Source organism: Nelusetta ayraudi, unplaced genomic scaffold, assembly GCF_046127955.1.
Source record: "Nelusetta ayraudi isolate G7.1 ecotype Tasmania unplaced genomic scaffold, CSIRO-AGI_Nayr_v1 ptg000135l, whole genome shotgun sequence".
NCBI lineage: Eukaryota > Metazoa > Chordata > Actinopteri > Tetraodontiformes > Monacanthidae > Nelusetta > Nelusetta ayraudi.
The window spans coordinates 18,304,031-18,321,245 of NW_027466185.1; positions in this window are offsets into that span (position 1 = coordinate 18,304,031).

A 17,215-nucleotide genomic window follows, 5' to 3' on the forward strand; every position below is an offset into this window, starting at 1 on the left:
CAGTGTTTCCCGGCCACCAGGATGCATTTCGAAGTGAGCCCAGAATTTGGTTCCGATGATTCGCTCCTTTAATGGCCGCAAGAACGTGTCGAGCCGCAGCGACCAGGCCCTGTTGTGGAAAGCGGAACGCCTTTCACATTTGAACTGACAGCTTTTGGCATCCCTCCTTCCCCCACATGTCCCTCCCGTTACATTTTTTTGGGGGAAAAAAACACAAAAAAAAAACCCAGCTCATATCTCCAGACACATTTCCGTTCAGATTGCAAAACCCGGGCACGGCAGCAGCAGCAGCAGCAGCGTCCCGGCAATGCAGAGTCACAGATAACCTTTCCCCGGTTCAAAACGGCGAGGCGAAACGTATCTTTGCTCCGGGTTGATCAGTTTCCACATATGCATCGACGGCGCCAGGCGAGCAAAAAAACCTGCACTAATAAGAAATCTTCATAGCGAGCGGTCTTCACGCGCGGGGTTCCCGCTCCCCATTCAAACCTTCATCTCAATGCCAAGGCTGTCTCGTCGGGGCTGACACTCAGTCCGCTTTCAAAGACCCGTTTTTTTTTTTTTTTTTTTTAACTCTCTCTTTCAAAGCCTCTATCGCTGCGAAATCCAGGAAATGCTACACCAGAGGAATCGCTGCCTTTGTAGGGGAAACACATCTATGGTCGCACAATCTCTGCGAAATGGCAGCGACGCTCCCCGGACCCGCATGTCTGAGAGATGACATTTTGTCGAGCAGCGTTTCATTCCTCATTATCTTCCTTCTTGTGCTCAATCCATCACCCCCCCCCACCCCCCACCCCACCCTCTCCCATCCCCCGTCCCTGCCAAAAATACCTTCCTCCCCTATCCCCCCATTTATTTTTACACTCCTTTAATCCCAGCTGTAATTTGGGACCATGTGATTAGCTTTTCCCCACGTGAAACACGCCGTCTTCGTCGGACGCAGCCGTTAGCGAAGGTATATTCAATTCATCAATCGAGCAACTTTTACTTGCTCAATCACAACCAGAGAGGTGTCTTAAAGCTCTTTGTGCAATCAGGAAAACCAACTAAAACCTTCAGAGCGACCAAGGTGCAACAGAGGAAAAACGCCTCAACAGGAAGAAACGGAGAGGAGGTCCAGACTCCAGAGGGCGCTCATCTGCTTTGACCAGGCGGGGTGAAAGACAATACAAAAAAATGTAGAGAGAGAGAGAGAGAGGTAATAAGAATGGCAGACAGGCCAGAGTGAGTTGCAGGTTGAACAGCCAAATGCATACAGAGCTCTCTTCATAGAGATCTCGATGTACACAAATAAATCACTCAAATCTAGAAATCTAGAAAGACACGCATAAGTACATGACATATATAGATATAAACATGCACATGCATATAAATCAATGTTGTATTGTTATACACTGAGAACAGCTCCCCTCATGGGCGAATGTATGATGACACCGCGCAGACACGGCTGTGCGTCCACGTGGCTCTCAGTGTAATCCGAGTGAAATGTGGCCTTTGTTGTCGCGTCGCGAACGGCCGTGGCGGCCCAAGGAATCGGTCTCCTCGCAGCGTTTATCCCGGACAGACAGTTGCGAGGCGGCCGCCCCCGCATGCCAACGAAATTCTCGCACGCACACGGTGCGCGCTTGCGATTGCGAGCGTCAGCCCTTTCCAATCCGAAAGGGGAGAAGAGCAGATGCCTGGATCTCCTTCAGCACTTTTTTTTTTCACATCTGAGCACGCCCTCGATGAGCTCCTTCTGAATTGGGGTCACGGCGGATGTGTCGCGAAAAGAGAGTTTGCACGGGGGAGAATGATGAAGGCAGATTGATCAATGCAGCGCAGACAACTGCTGGTCTTTCAAAATAGAGGCATAAGATGTTCTTTCCGTTTACTACAGTTGATTTGCCAGCGCCAAAACCAGACTAAACTCACAATAGAGTAGCAGTAGCACAGGCACAAGCGGTAACCGGACTCGGCGAGTTCAGTGAAAAAAATGGTTGTTGCCTTTGTGCAGAGCTGCGAATGTAACTGGCTGCGTCATCATTAGTGTTTCACTTTTAAGATTAAGTCCATCATTCCAACCACCATTGAATTATCGAGCGTTCTAAGCCAAAGTTTTGTGTGTTTGTCACACAAATATTGTTATTATACTTTGAGCAAGATCCTAATTTTATCTATTTATGTTTTAATGTGTCTAGTTAGTTAGTTAGATAGATAGTCAGTTAGTTAGTTAGTTAGTTAGCATAACATACCAGACAGACATGAATACAAACCAGTGCTGGCCACTGGCACTTTTAATCTAGTTCATCACAACAAAGGACCTGTATATATCTGTCATACTTTGCATTATAACACTATCACTGCATATGACTGCACTTTGACATTAAGGCTAATGTTTTGACTAATTGTGTAGCATGGTACTGACTTACAGGATGGGAGGCAGCTGCAACACTGTGACCATTAACTGAGATATGAGTGCCTTGGATGGGAAGCAAATGGCAACTTCATTAATTACGGATTTTCTTTCTGCAATAGTGATGCAAAAAATATCTCTTCTACGTTTTCTTGCATTCAGACTATGATAAAATAGTTTCTGATGCAGCGGTGCCTCAAACAGCCAACTCCCATAAGATTGAGGGAATATTGATAAGTAAAAACAACTACAAATGCACAGAGGAAACTGAATTTCCAGCTCCCTTTAACAGCTGGAGTGAAAACATTTAAGAAGAAACTACAGTAGAACGCTCTGGGAAAAAAAATCGATAGCTAATGATTAAAAAAAAATGTATGTAGAAAGTGCATGATAAATGTACAACACGGTGGTTCAACTCAAATAATTGCAGTGTAAAGCCTCAGCAGTGGCCAAAATGTTTATAGCCATATCAGTTAAAAGTTAAAGCATTTTATTGAAGACGTCTTATTTCTTAATGACCAAGTTATAGAGTGTGAGCCATTATCAGATGTGTTAATGAGATATCTGACTTCCATTTTTATGCAATCCATTTTTAGTGATGGCCAGCAGAAATGTGGGTCACACTAATGAAACATTCGAGGTCCAAGATATAAAATTGCAAGAACGTCCAAAAGTCATGTCCCAGGAATCTATTCAGAATGTAAAAAAAAAAAAAAAACCTTGGACGGTGAGTCAAACTGCTGATCTTCTGCCAAGAGACACTCTGCTTGTTTCACTGCCAAGTGCAGCGCAGGAACACTTAAAGGGATATTTCACTTTCTTTCTTTCTGCTATTTTTGGCAGACAGCTTTCCTGACGCTTGCTTTATGATTGAGATATTAGCCGTTTAAAAATAAAGTGTCCTTCTACAGCCTGAGGGCTTTGTGGTTTTTACATGTGTTGTTTAATTTGGTTAATAGATTATTATATTGAGTAGCATTCTGTGAAGTTGTCATGGGCAGTTAGGTGCGATTCATATCACTTTAAATTGAGAATTTTGGGACAGAGATGGCACACATCGTATCCCCTTTCATACACAGCCAATCACCTGCGTTGTTGTGGCTGAACTGGCAAAATCATTGGCCAGTCGTGTTGTTCCAATGGCCATACCACATCATTGAACGTCTCTGAACAAGCTAGTTGACGATGCTTAGTTAGGGTTATGCTTATTGTTAATCATTCAGAGCCAAACACAAACAAGGAGTGTTTGTTTGTTATGCCCTGTGTTCTCCTCAGAACTGTGTCTTGAGGGCCACTTTCATAGCAGCAATTCTGAAAGTGAGGAAGGTAACTGGGATTTCACTGGATGCCTCAGTCATCCAGTGGTTGGCGCTGTTGGATCACAGCAAGAAAGTTATGTTGTGTTGATTGGTAATTCGAAATTGCAGACACTTGAGGATGAGAACGTCAACGGCCGGTTCTGTCTTTCTGTGTTGGCCCTGCGATGAACTTGCGATCTGTCCAAGAGAGCCAGGATAGGCTACAGCGCCCCCGAGCCTAAAAGCAGGTATACTACAGTTGTGTTTCACTCCAGCCAAAAGCATCCAGAGGATTTGTCACAGTGAACCCTTTCATACTTTATCATAAAACTACAGTTTCTTCTATATATAAAGGGATATTCAGTGCACTTTTAAAGAAGCACACCCGCCTTTTGGCCAAATGCTAGTGTTGCTAAATAGGAAGACATTATACGACACACAGATCCGAATCGAAGCACCTGCGTAGCTTAATGGCAAACTAACAGACATAACGCGTAATGCAAGTACAGGAGAACACGGAGAAACAAAAGATAACGGAGCGGCATTGGAGGGAGGTGAAGACACTCGGCTATGTTGAACGAGGCGATTAAAGCTAATGAGGGATGCAGGGATGGTCCACCCTCCTGCACAGGGGCTAGTCGTGTCACGCACGCGACTCGCATTAAAGCTTTACAAGGGGGCGCAAAGTGTCTCGAGCTACACGGAACGTGTTTCCAAACAACCTTGACCGCATTTAGCTCAGCCAACGTGCGGACGCGGAGCGGCAGTTTGACTGCAAGGAACCCTGACCCAAAGTCCAACCTGAAATGGCGTTCATAATCACGCTGTTTGGCGAGATCCAATTAATTTCGGGGGGAGGGGGGGGTTGTAAATCTTGTATTCTTCTCAGTACTTCTACTAAGACTCACAGGGATGCTGGCAAGGCTACACTTTTGACAAGTCAACAGTTCAGTTTCATCAAGCGTTTTGTTTGATGAAAATGAGTCAGAACCAAATCTGTGTCTCTTCTCGCCTCACAGAGGGACACCCCTTGGGGACATTATAGATTTTCTCTGATTCTGATTTAGTGACAATACAAATAATGTATCAGACTTTTTTTTCCCCAGCAAAAGCTTTAAGATGTAGCACATTTCTGCAATATATCTTTATGCTTGCTCTTTTTTTCTACTGTTTTTTTTCTTTTTTTCCTTTTTTGTTTTCTTCTTGTGGTTTGTGGAACAGCAGGAAGAAACAATACTGCAAAAGTACAGACTGGACTCTTTAAAATGTATCTGTAATTGTATTGTCTTCTGCTCTGCTACTCCTTAATTTTAACATCTTACTGACAAAAAAATGAAAACTTGGCTTGAGAAAATGTTTTTGTAAAGTGGGAGCAAGAAGAAACCTTGAACCTTGATCAGCCACATCTGTAAATGGAGAGAAGAGAGCTTTTAATACCGCGAAATGAACTAAATATGATACATTTTCTATATAAAAAAAAGGGACAGAGATGGGACCTGTGGCTTACTTACACTTAAATTTTGTGGTGGCCCAATGATAAATTCAATTATTAATTAAAAGCTTGATTAGTGTGTCCAAAAGCGTTTTTGGCTTGATGAGAAGCATCTTTTTTTTTTTTTTCCCCCGAACTTGAACTGATCGACGATCACTCAACACGAATAGATTACCAGTGACATCGAACGATCCCACTAATGTGAGTCATTATGGTTTCATGAGCCTCATCATTTGGTTTTCTGAGTTTTATTCATACATGATCATCCTGTTGCTCTGTGTTTAGCATGCATGGGAGCTTAATGTGCTGTATTCTCAAGCCATAAAGTGTGTGACCTCTATCATCTGCCTGCCAAGTGCATACTTAAGACCCATCATTGCCTCTGTAATTACCACATTCTGCTGCTTATTTATCAAACCAGTGCAGATTTAGTTGTTAAAAGAAAAATATTACATGTGAAATTCATAGAAGTGCCCCTTTCCAGGCTACTAATTAGTGGGTGATAATTAATGTGCATAAAAAATTAACAAAGATGCTCATTCCCTGGGTCAGCTGGCCTCGCCTGTGTACTTAAGGACATGCAGGTGAAACAACAAAAAGTGAAAATTTACTGTTTAAGAAATTATTTTGCAAACGACAACGAGACCACCCTGATGGAGTCTATGTAATAGCAGGTGATTTCAACAAAGCTAACTTAAAGACTGTCCTACCCAGATTCCACCAACATGTCCACTGCCCTCCAAGAGGAAAAAACACACTTGACCATGTCTACAGCAACATTAAGCAAGGGTTTAAAGCATCACCCCGACCACACCTGGGGCAGTCTGACCACATCTCACTGTTTCTGACTCCAGCATACAGACCACGCATCTGCACGACCAAACCAACTACCAGAGTCATGCAAGTGTGGCCAGAGGGGGCTTCGGAACAGCTACAGGACTGCTTTAGTAACACAGACTGGACTGTATTTGAGGAAGACAACATCGACACCTACACCTCCTCTGTACTGTTTTACATCAGATGCTGCATGGACAACATCACCACCTCAAAACAGATTTGTGTCTTCCCTAACAACAAGCCGTGGATGACCCGGGACATCCGACTCCTGCTAAAGACACGCAACACAGCCTTCCGATCTGGTGACATGCAGCAGTATAGTGCTGCCAGGACAAACCTGAGGAGGGGAATCAGGGACGCTAAAGCATCCTACAGACAGAGAATTGAGGACCACTTCAGTAGCTCTGACCCCCGCCAGGCATGGCAGGGGATACGACACATCACCAGGCAAAGCAATAACAGCAGCAACTTGTCCAGCGGCAGTGTCTCAGAAGCGGAGCAGCTGAACCGGTTCGAGGTGGAGGACACGACTCCCATCGGTCCAACCCCAGACACCAGCAGCCAGGCCCTCCAGCCCAGAGACGTCATCCACACACTGGGCAGGATCAACACAAGGAAAGCAGCTGGCCCTGATGGTGTTCCAGGGCGGGTCCTCAGAGACTGTGCTTCAGAGTTAGGTGAAGTATTTACTAATATCTTAAACCTCTTTCTATCGCAGTGCGCTGTCCCCACCTGCCTGCAGACATCCACCATAGTGCCAGTTCCTAAACAGATTACAATAACATCCCTCAATGATTACAGGCCCATAGCACTGACACCTGTAATCATGAAGTGTTTCGAAAACATCAAAACTGCCTTGTCACCCACCCTGGATCACCACCAATATGCATATAGAGTCAACAGGTCTACGGACGATGCCATCTCCATGACTCTCCACTCCGTCCTGCGCCACCTGGAACTGCAGGGGACCTACGCATGGCTACTATTTGTAGATTAAAGCTCTGCATTTAACACTATCCTTCCAAGCAGACTGTTTTCCAAGATGTCCAACCTGGGGATACAGCCCAACCTCTGCCTTTGGGTGAAGGACTTTTTAACACACAGACCACAAGCAGTCAGAATGGGCCAGCATCTCTCTACCACTCTGACAGCACAGGAGCCCCACAGGGCTGTGTGCTGTGTCCTTTCCTCGACTCTCTGTACACACACGACTGCACTCCATCTCACACTACCAACGACATAGTGAAATTTGCAGACGACACAACCGTGGTGGGACTAATCACCAAAGGCACTGCGTCTGCCTATAGAGAGGAGGTTCAGAGGCTGACAGAGTGGTGCGCAGAGAACAACCTGAGCCTCAACATTAAAAAAACGAAATAACTGATAATTGACTACAGAAAGAAACAGAACACACACACACACCACTACTCATCAACGGGGAGAGGGTGGAGAGGGTGTCCAGCTTCAAATTCCTGGGAATACACATATCAGAGGACTTATCTTGGACAATAAACACCACAGCAATAGTTAAGAAAGCACAGCAGCGGCTTTACTTTCTCCGCACACTCAGGAAAATCGATCTCTCACAACATCCCCTGTACTCCTTCTACCGTTGCTCCATTGAAAGCATCCTCACCTATGGCATCCTGTCCTGGTATGGTAGCAGTTCTGCTGCAGACAGAAAGGCACAGCAAAGGACTATAAAAACTGCCCAGAACATCATTAATCAACAGCTACCTTGGACAACATCTACAACTCCAGATGCTTGCATAAAACACACCACATTCTCAAAGACTCGTTTCATCCTGCCAACCATCTATTTAAACTGTTACCCTCCGGAAGACGTTACAGGTTCATCAGAACACGCACCACGAGATTCATGAACACTTTCTATCCCAAAGCCATTACCATGCTCAACTCTGATCTGAAGACACATCACTGACAGCTGCACCACACAACAAATATATCATGCAATACTGCACTTTATCACCCTGTACCCACACTCTGGCACCTCTTGCACCTTATGAATGGAATACTGGAGGATGTTTTCTATTTATTGTTGTGTATTTTAGTGTCTAATGACTTTTATTAATTATGCTGTCTTGTTTTATAATCCAGTATGTCAGTGCACTGAATTTCGTTGTATTTTGTACAATGACAATAAATTTCTAATCTAATCTTGTAATTCCTCTGAAGCACGTCCAGACACAAGTGGTTTCCTTGTACTGATGTATTTATTTATATACAACACCGTGAAAACTAAAGAAAAACACATGGACAAAATAATAATTAGCAAGTAAAATATAAAGGCAAATTAGGTTATCAAGTGACTGTAAACTTACTGTATCATAAAACAAAATTTAACAATAAAACAAAAACATGCCTCGTTGGCTGTGTGCTACAACAAGGAATTAGGCTTATTTTCTTCTTAACTTTTAGCTCCTTGCTCTTGCTAAATCGTCAGCAATGTTCTTCTTCTACAAATGTTGCACACGCTGAACTATAGCGACACCTAAATGTGACAAGTGGAATCACACCTGACAAAATAAAATGTGTCAGTTACAAATCTAAAACTAAAATTGAGCTGTTTCGTAATCTCGAAAATGCCATAAAAAGGGGTCAGAAACCACAGGAGCTCGCTCTCATTCAGCAGCCAGAGAGTGGACAACTAAAACTCCCATGGATGTGGAATGCACACTGTATAATTTATAGCACTAGCTTTACTGGATATCAGTATATCATAGATAATTATATCACACCCATAATAGCCATAATTGGACTATAATTTTGAAGAATTAGGGCTCAAAGAAAACCTGTTTCACCCTTTCATGCATAATGGTCACTTAAGTGGATACATTAAAATGTCATTGTCCGTCGAATGAGTGGGTTTCCATGGCAGGGCAGGGCATAATTCTACACAGTGGATGTATGAGCCTCAGCTCAGACACCCAAACACCCAGTAGCCAGTTTAACTGCAACTGCATTTCGTCAACAACCAAGTTTACCGGACAGCAATTAATACCAATGCAACTAATATAATATAAAACAGTTATAGCGTAAAATGAAGAAGTGTAGTAAAAAAGATAAAGAAGAAAAAAAAAATCCTGGCTGAGCTTTTCCCTGTTTTATTTGCTCATTCATTGTGCATCAAAGGGTTTAAAAAACTGACTCTCGAACAAAGTCAGCTGGAAACCAAGAAGTCTTCATGCAGGGAACTACACTGACTGTTGACAGTTATGTTTTAACTGCACAAAGACAGCGTTCATTAATCAAATATTACACCCAGAAGTGACTTAAACTTGACAACCTTAGCTAATAACCTTATAACCAATAAGTCATTTCAAGTAACTTCACTAAAAACACCAGGTTGTCCACACAGCAAGGAGCCCTCAATTCACACCTTTACAAAAATGTTTTTAGTTTTTGTTATTGTTGTTCTGAATCGCTAGTAAATTCATTAAACGGTCAAAAGTGTTGTGGGTATTGTCGGCTTTGCAAAGATGGCGTTAAGCGTGAAACCGATTCTCTAGGCTAAAGAACGGGTACTCGCTAACCAATGGGTGATGTCATCATGACTCCATCCATCTTAGTATAGAATCACGTTTCTTCTGTCTTCTTGACATGTCTCAACGTAGTTGCATGCTGATTTCAAACTCGTGTTCATGAGCCGACGCCCACTGCACGCTACTCTGTGCTCACGTCCAAAACCCAAAATGTCAATCTGTGCATAAAAATGAACGGACAAATTGCTCTTCCAGTGCACGGCCATTTGATAAATGAGGGGCACTGTGACTATTATGTCAGGGGGCGATTTTAATGATGCGTTCCATTGACTTCAGATGCAACAGCTTGAAATAACATTGAATGTGAGCTGCAAATGTCCCAGTTGTCGGAATAGCAACATGGGCGCATCTATCATTGTCATTAGCAATGTTAGTCAGAACCTACTGATTGCAATATTTTTCTCACGTGTGCAGGTAGATGTTGCGCAGTGTTGTCAACTTTTCCATCAGACAGATGTGTATGATTAATGAATTAGCGGTATGACGCACAGGTTTGCCTTGATGTTTACAAATGAGGCAGCCATGTTAAATTAAGAACTTGGTCTAAAAATTGACTTGGATGTTGACTGGTGGGAATGATAGTCTCTGTTAAGAAGAAATGTTCAAACTTGTACATTCCCAGCAAACATTCCTCACCCTATAGATAACTGAGAGTTTCTAAGCAGCCTGATGTGCAAACAAGCTGAACCCGCAACCCAGTAAGGAGACAGTGCCAACATATGGCCCTTTTTCCATTACAGAGTTGCAGCCCTACATGGCTCGACTCAAGACGGTTTGGGTTGGTTGAGTCTCTCCACATCATGGCCAGAGTGGTCAAAGCGAGGTGACCCAAAAAGTCCCTTGACTTCGAATGTCACGGAACCGTATTCATATCATCACTTTTAAGTTTTTTCCAGCATCTCTCTACAGCGCTTTTGTGTCAGCTGGTCAAAGTGAGAAGCATCAATTCAGAGACCTGACTTCTCGTAGGTCCCTCCACCTGTGAAATCTGCACTAAGCGCAGAAACGTCATGAATCATCCTGTGTTGTGACTCCCTGTCCAATCAGTCGCCTGCTCTCTGTCTACCTAGCATTCTTGTGCAGTACCTGGTACCTGCCACTGCCTCTTAATTAAAAAGCTTAAAAACCAAGAAGAGCAGAGTCGGGTAGGGGCTCGGGGAAAAGCCTGTGCATCAATGTGTGTCCCAAAATAACTGGGAAATGTTTATTTTCGTATTTTACAGAGCAGGGTATATCACTCCACGATGCTCAGTTGCACACTCTCTATAAAGGAGTGATGCAGGACAGAAGCCAGAGTAAAGCATCAGATTGTTGAGCAATAGCACCACCCTCAGGTAAGAAGTGTATTTGCTGCTCACCGCTCCCTAAGAAAAATGATTTACTTTCTAGTGCGTCTGATCAGCCAGTAGGCATTGCTTCAGATGCAGTATGGTGCAATGTCATCTGTTCACATCGTTGTGGGTTCCACTGTTGCCTCACAGCCAAGAGGTGGCGAGTTCGATTTTGCCCATGTTCTCCCTGTGCCTGCCTGGGTTCCCACCAGGCACCTGGACTTTCTTCCACATTCTGATCCACAGCGTGGGACTAGAGAACAAATGACTGCATGGATTATTGCCCCTCATTAAAGGAGCCCAAATATGTGCATAACACATTCATATTAATATATTATTAATTTCCAGACAGGCAAGGTGAGTGAGTGCGCTTGCCTTAGTCAGCCGGCCATTGTGAAAAAGCTGCTGAATATCCAATACAACTCATGAGAGTTTTATGCAGCCTGTTGAATCCCTTAGCAGGTTAAAAGGGGCTTTCGCAGGAGTGACTAATAAAGGCCAGTGTAATTCAAGGGCACACCATGATGAGAAACACATGCAGTTGTTTGGCCGATAAACCCATCGTCCAGATTTTGGTCGACCAACCCAACACAATATTGTGCACACCTGGAATCCTTCTCTTATCACAAGTTGGCTTTAAAGGTTAAGTGTGTAATATTTGGAGATTTTGAGAAGAAACCGCGACATCCAGGGGTTACATTTTAGATTGCAGCATTCTTTCGCTCACACTCCCTCTCCCAAGCTTACAAGGGAACTGCGGTGGTCTTTGCACACAAACCTGGATACCTCATCCGCCTTGTTCTTCTTCGCTGGTGTATTTGAGAATGAAACGCGCCGTCAGGCGGGCTGAACTGTCCACACTGGCTTCCTTAGAAAGATGGCGGTGCAAGATGCCAAGGCAACTAACTGGGAGCAAGACCTTTTCTCTGTGAATAAGGTTTTACTAATATAAAATTATAGAATCATACATTTAGTACCTTTAAACTGGGCAACTCAAGACAACAAGGCATCTCAGACTGATCTCGGAACACATCCCGAGTGTCCGCGGTGCACAAACCCAAGTCAAGGTGCTCCACCAGGGCTCCTCAACACATCAAAAGTGCCGAGCTGAAGTGTCTCCGCTGATCCATCCCACTCTTTGTCACCGGGGCCCAACTCATAAAGTGGATGATGTTGAGGAAACGGTGGCGCTGTCATGTTTTATTTAACCCTCTCCTCCCCCTCTCACGCAGATGCGCCGCCCGTTCTCCGCGGCGCTCGGCGTAGCCCGCCTCTCCACAGCCCCCTCCCTCACAGACATCAAAAGAAGCCTTCTTTTCCACTTTAATGGGCCATTAGCTCGGCGCTGAGTCTCTGTCAAAAGTCTTGCCACGCTTCTCGTCACTCCATTTTCACCCACATGTTTTAGGGGCGGCAAAATAAAAAGGGAGAGAATGAAAGGCGCGGATAAAAGGTGGGAAGGAGAGGGACGTATTCAGTGATTCTTGCCTTCAGTGTGAATTCTGGTGCTTTAACTATGTGATGAAAATGGTTCGGAGCTTTGAGCTTGGCCGTGTATTGTTAACAACGCTAAATGGACGCGTGCCACAATCTGAAATCTATAATTCTATAGCGAGTTCTCACATGCATATTTATTTACGTCTCTCTTCATTCGCTCTTTCATCCCACTTTGCATAAATTTGTCTCCCCTTTTTCCAGCATTGACTTCAGTCTCATCAGTTCAATATTGTAAGTAATTATTAACAAAAGCCGCGGCGAGAGAAAACGCGTTTAAAGCCTTGTCTTGCTTTTAAATAAAAACAATGCTGGGAAAAATCAACAATCGTATAGAGATGAAAGACTTATAAGGGTCGTAATAGAACAGATGAGACGGATGCTGGAATCACATCTATTGCAGTAATTTAAAAATGAATAATGGCAAAGATTTGTTTTCATGGCGATTCAGCTTTTAAATTTCTTGACTTTCCAGACCTTCCGTTACTTTCTTTTTGAATAGCTTGCTATTCTAGATCTACAGTGCATGATTTAATAAGCTGGAAGGCAACAATATAAGACTTGGCTCTTATGCATCAGCTCATTAATAGAAGGAGGTCAATTCCATCACGAGGCATAAAGTACATTAATGAGGAAGGAAAAGTTTGTTTTAGGCCTTTGTCTATTCAATAAGCTCCTGGTTTATTTAAGCTCTTAGTTTTCCAATTATCATGAGATTCTGGCTTATAGAAAAAAAACTTTTGTTTTTTTAGCCTATTGATGTTTTCCTTTTCAAATCAATAATTCTAATAAAACTATGTCTAAAGCTTTTTGCTCAAAAAAGAACAAGACAGAGCCCTTTCAACCTCACAATACCGATGGGTGAGGTTTGTTCTCTTTTCCTCCCAGCTAAACAGGAAAACACACCCAGAATTTAAATGTATCCCTAGATTATTAAGTGTACTTCATCGTCTCCATGACTGAACTCTTCATTTTCTCGCCGCCTGTGCTGGCAAAGGCAGCATCCTGCGCCTGGAAAAATGGCGGTTTGTTTACTCCCGGCGGAGGCTCCGTGGGCGTGTTTTCCGATGTAAGCGGCTGAACACGGATACATACGGGGTTGCCACAAATGGGACTGGCGGTATCACCATCCTGATGAGCGGCTCGGCAGCTCATCCACGTTTTGTAAAGTGCTTCTGAGTGCTCAGCCGAGGGAGAAAAGGCAACCGCCCAGTCATTTGGGTTGCACCCAGTCACTCGGTAACCGTCGCGATAACCTAGAATTTCTTGATTTTTTTTTTTCACCGGAAAACAGTAGTTCTCCTTCCTCGCGTCAAGAGCCAGCGCAGTCTGGAGACCTTCTCCTCGCATTCCGAGAACCCTGAGAATATCAGAGGCGGCTCGGTGCGCTGATCCGCTCCGTGACTACATTATCATGCGGAGGCACTGCACCCTGGGCTAGGTACACAGCGTCGCTGTCGGGTGTAAACGTGTCGCGCATGGATGAACGGCCGTTTCATGCATGAGTTCACGGGAGGCATTATTATCTTGCGCTGATGACAGACTCAGAAGACCCGCCGGTGATTCGCAGAGGCACAGACTCTCTGGCTGCAAATGCGGCTTTGTGAGTCCGGCTGTGTTTGCGGAAGAGATTCGTCTCACATTTTGGGGTGCGTGCAATGAGATGAAAGCACGCAACAAGCATTGCGAGGATAAGGGTCCAGATTCTTAGTGAAGAGGTTACTTTTGAAAGGTCGCTTTGCTTCAAATTAAAGTTTCACAAAGGGATGAAAAATAAAAATCCACCACATGCACTGGGAAGAACTGTGGAAGTGTCACAATGCACTCAAACATGACTTTGCTTTGAAAAAAAAGCAGGCAAGATTTAGTTTGTTATTGAAAGCAGTGCAATAACAAAAGCGTAAACATCCAATAATGGCTCACAGGCCATTACTATTACTGATGACAGTTTGGTTGTGCTGCAGTAAAAACAAAAAACAAAAAATGCAAAGCTGTTCAAAATGATCCAGATCCTCATTGAAACCTCTGACCTCTGACCTCTGGCCAGTTCAGTCCAGAATATTCTACCACAAATTTTTCATTTTTGCAACGTTATCAAATGTATTGTTTCATTAAGGGCTAAAAAACAATGTTTTACTTTGTCTTACTGAAAACAGACATGCATGTTAAAGACACACATTTCATCTTACTTCTTTCTTTTTTTTTTAACTGTTCCAATATGTTGCTTCCACAGAGTCTTTAAATAGTTTCCAACTGTGAAACTCTGGAAGGGTCATATGGATTTGAAAGGGACACCAGACCCTCCATAGACATAATGGAGACCACTTAAATGGATGGATATGATTATATTGTGCGCAAAGTACATTTTTAAAAGGGGGAGGCATCAAGGGAGACCTTGCCATTTTCAGATGAAATTTCTGCCATTTCAGTAAAACTTCTGCACTGAAGTCAAGGCAACCCCGAACAATTTCACTGGCTTTGGCTTCACCAGCCGCCGGTACAGGGTGAGCAGGGTGATTTTCCCAGGAGGTGGCTTGGGTCCATCTTGCCGAGACCATTAGAGAGCTGCATCAGGTCAGCAATGGATTCTTCTCCAAATCTGCCTATAAGTTTGTCCTTGCCCATTCGGCAACTAGTGATAGGCGATATATTATCCTTTTGCAATATATAGTCGGAAAAGGTATGAATTTTACATCATTGTGATACTAACAGTACAATTTAACGGTTCACTTCACATCTCCTGGCATTCTTGGAAGGGGTTGGGCCTTGGCAAGGTACGTTTCATGCACAGAGGGCACCGTAACATGCTCGCATCGCTGCAAGTCGGACCATTGAGCAATCAATAAAAAGCCGACATAAGCGACAGCGGGCACGAGGTGAGTTTTAAAACATCTTGCAAAGCCATTCAAGTGAGAGACGTTTTTTTTTTTTGTGGCATCGTCCACTTTGCCACTGCAATGAAAGTCAATCACATGGAGACACATGTGTGCCGTGTTTCAGCAGAATGATGTATTGAGCGAAGGCATTCAGTGCGTTTACATGCAGAGTTTAATCGGACTAAGCAATAATTCGGTTTTCTCGTCCAATCGGAGTTCTCACCTTGGTCCCCGTATACATGCAGCTGAGAAATTCAAATTATTGACAGGAACGTGTCATCCTCCCAACACTAGGGGGTGGACGGGGTCTTTTCAGCTGGTCAGCTGCTTTCGGTTGACATATTAAATCATTATGATATGGAACGATAGTTTATAATGTACGTGTTACTTGCTTAGCAGATAAGGTGTACCCTATTTCTTGTGCTCATGGTTATTTTAAAAGGCAGACAAGAACGTCGTCTGCTGTTGGAGGGCTACAACAACACAATGTCTTCGATGCTACGCTTTGTGCCGTCGCTACGGACCCCAAACTCTCGTTCTTGTTGGATTCGGGTTCGGAGCAGACTGGTGGGAGAGTTTGTGTACAGGTTTTGCAAAGGAACGGTGTCTTCGGTTATACACACGCTCATTAAAGTGCCGACCGTGGTAGCGGTAATTGTTATTTTGGAGCAGTGTTTGTGGACCTCTCACGACTGTAACGTCAACGAGGGTTCCTCAAAAAGATGGAGTTTAACAGTTATTTTGTGAATCTTCACTTTTATTGCTATTTTCTTGGAGTAAGTGCAAGAAATTGTCATTTGGCTGGATGTTGGTCTATGGGAGAAGTCAAGGGCTAAATGTGATGAACTGGTTTGGGACAGTACTCTTGGAGTTTGCCAAACTACAAGGTTGGCCTCATCTGCCTGTCTGGATTGGCTCCCAGATCCTGGTACAATACATAATTTAATTAAGGATGAAATTTTCTGAAGTCTGAAAACATCAAACCTCCAGCTTATAATCCTCTACATCTAAATTAATTTTTGACTTTCTCCAGACAAAAGCCACTTTTTGCCACTACTGTCTTCGTTCTCTCTTGGGTTCAGTGTTCACACCTACCAGATATTTATCTCCAAGCACCAACACCAGCTCCTGCCTTTTGCCGATGCAAGCCAAAGAACAGTGGAGCAGTATTGTTTTATTCATTCATTTGATCATACATTTTGCACAGGTGTTTCACACAGCCAGTAACACAGTGTGGGAGCTCAGCCCTGATTGCAAAGCATCTGATTTCCCACCTCTAATCCTGCAATTACATTCTAAAACTGTAGAATAGCTTGTCAAGAATAAATACCATCAATAAATCCCATATTTTGGCAGCTGTATTGCAGTAAAATTAAAGTTTTCTAGATCTGATGTCACAGCCATTTTTTCACTGTGCTGCATTCTTTTCTTTTCATTCATGAGTCTACAAAGTGTAGTTTATTATATTTATACAGGTATGTATGTGTGCATATACATTAAAATGCAGTGCGGAATGGTGTAACGCTATCTTAACTCATTGTACCTTATACCTTGATTAAAGGAATAGTCCGTCCAATTTGAAAGGCCATGGACTCAATACGTGTCTGAATTCGACGTGGGATTTCAAACCTCTACATTATCAAGCAACAGCCGGGCCGCGTTCGGAGAGTTTCCGAACTGTACCTGACTACGGTCGACATTTTGGCTACAAGGCGACATTGTGTACACACTGCCATTTTAACTCACCGATAAATGCAGACGAATGAGCTTTTTCACTGATAAATGTTGACCTTTAAACGCTGTCCAATCAGGCTGTGACAATATACTCTGCCAGTGACCAAATCTAGACTGTCCCTTTAAATGGTTTTCATTGTTGCTGTGACACTGTACTCCGCCACTAAATAGAGATCTCGCTCTCTGGAGAAA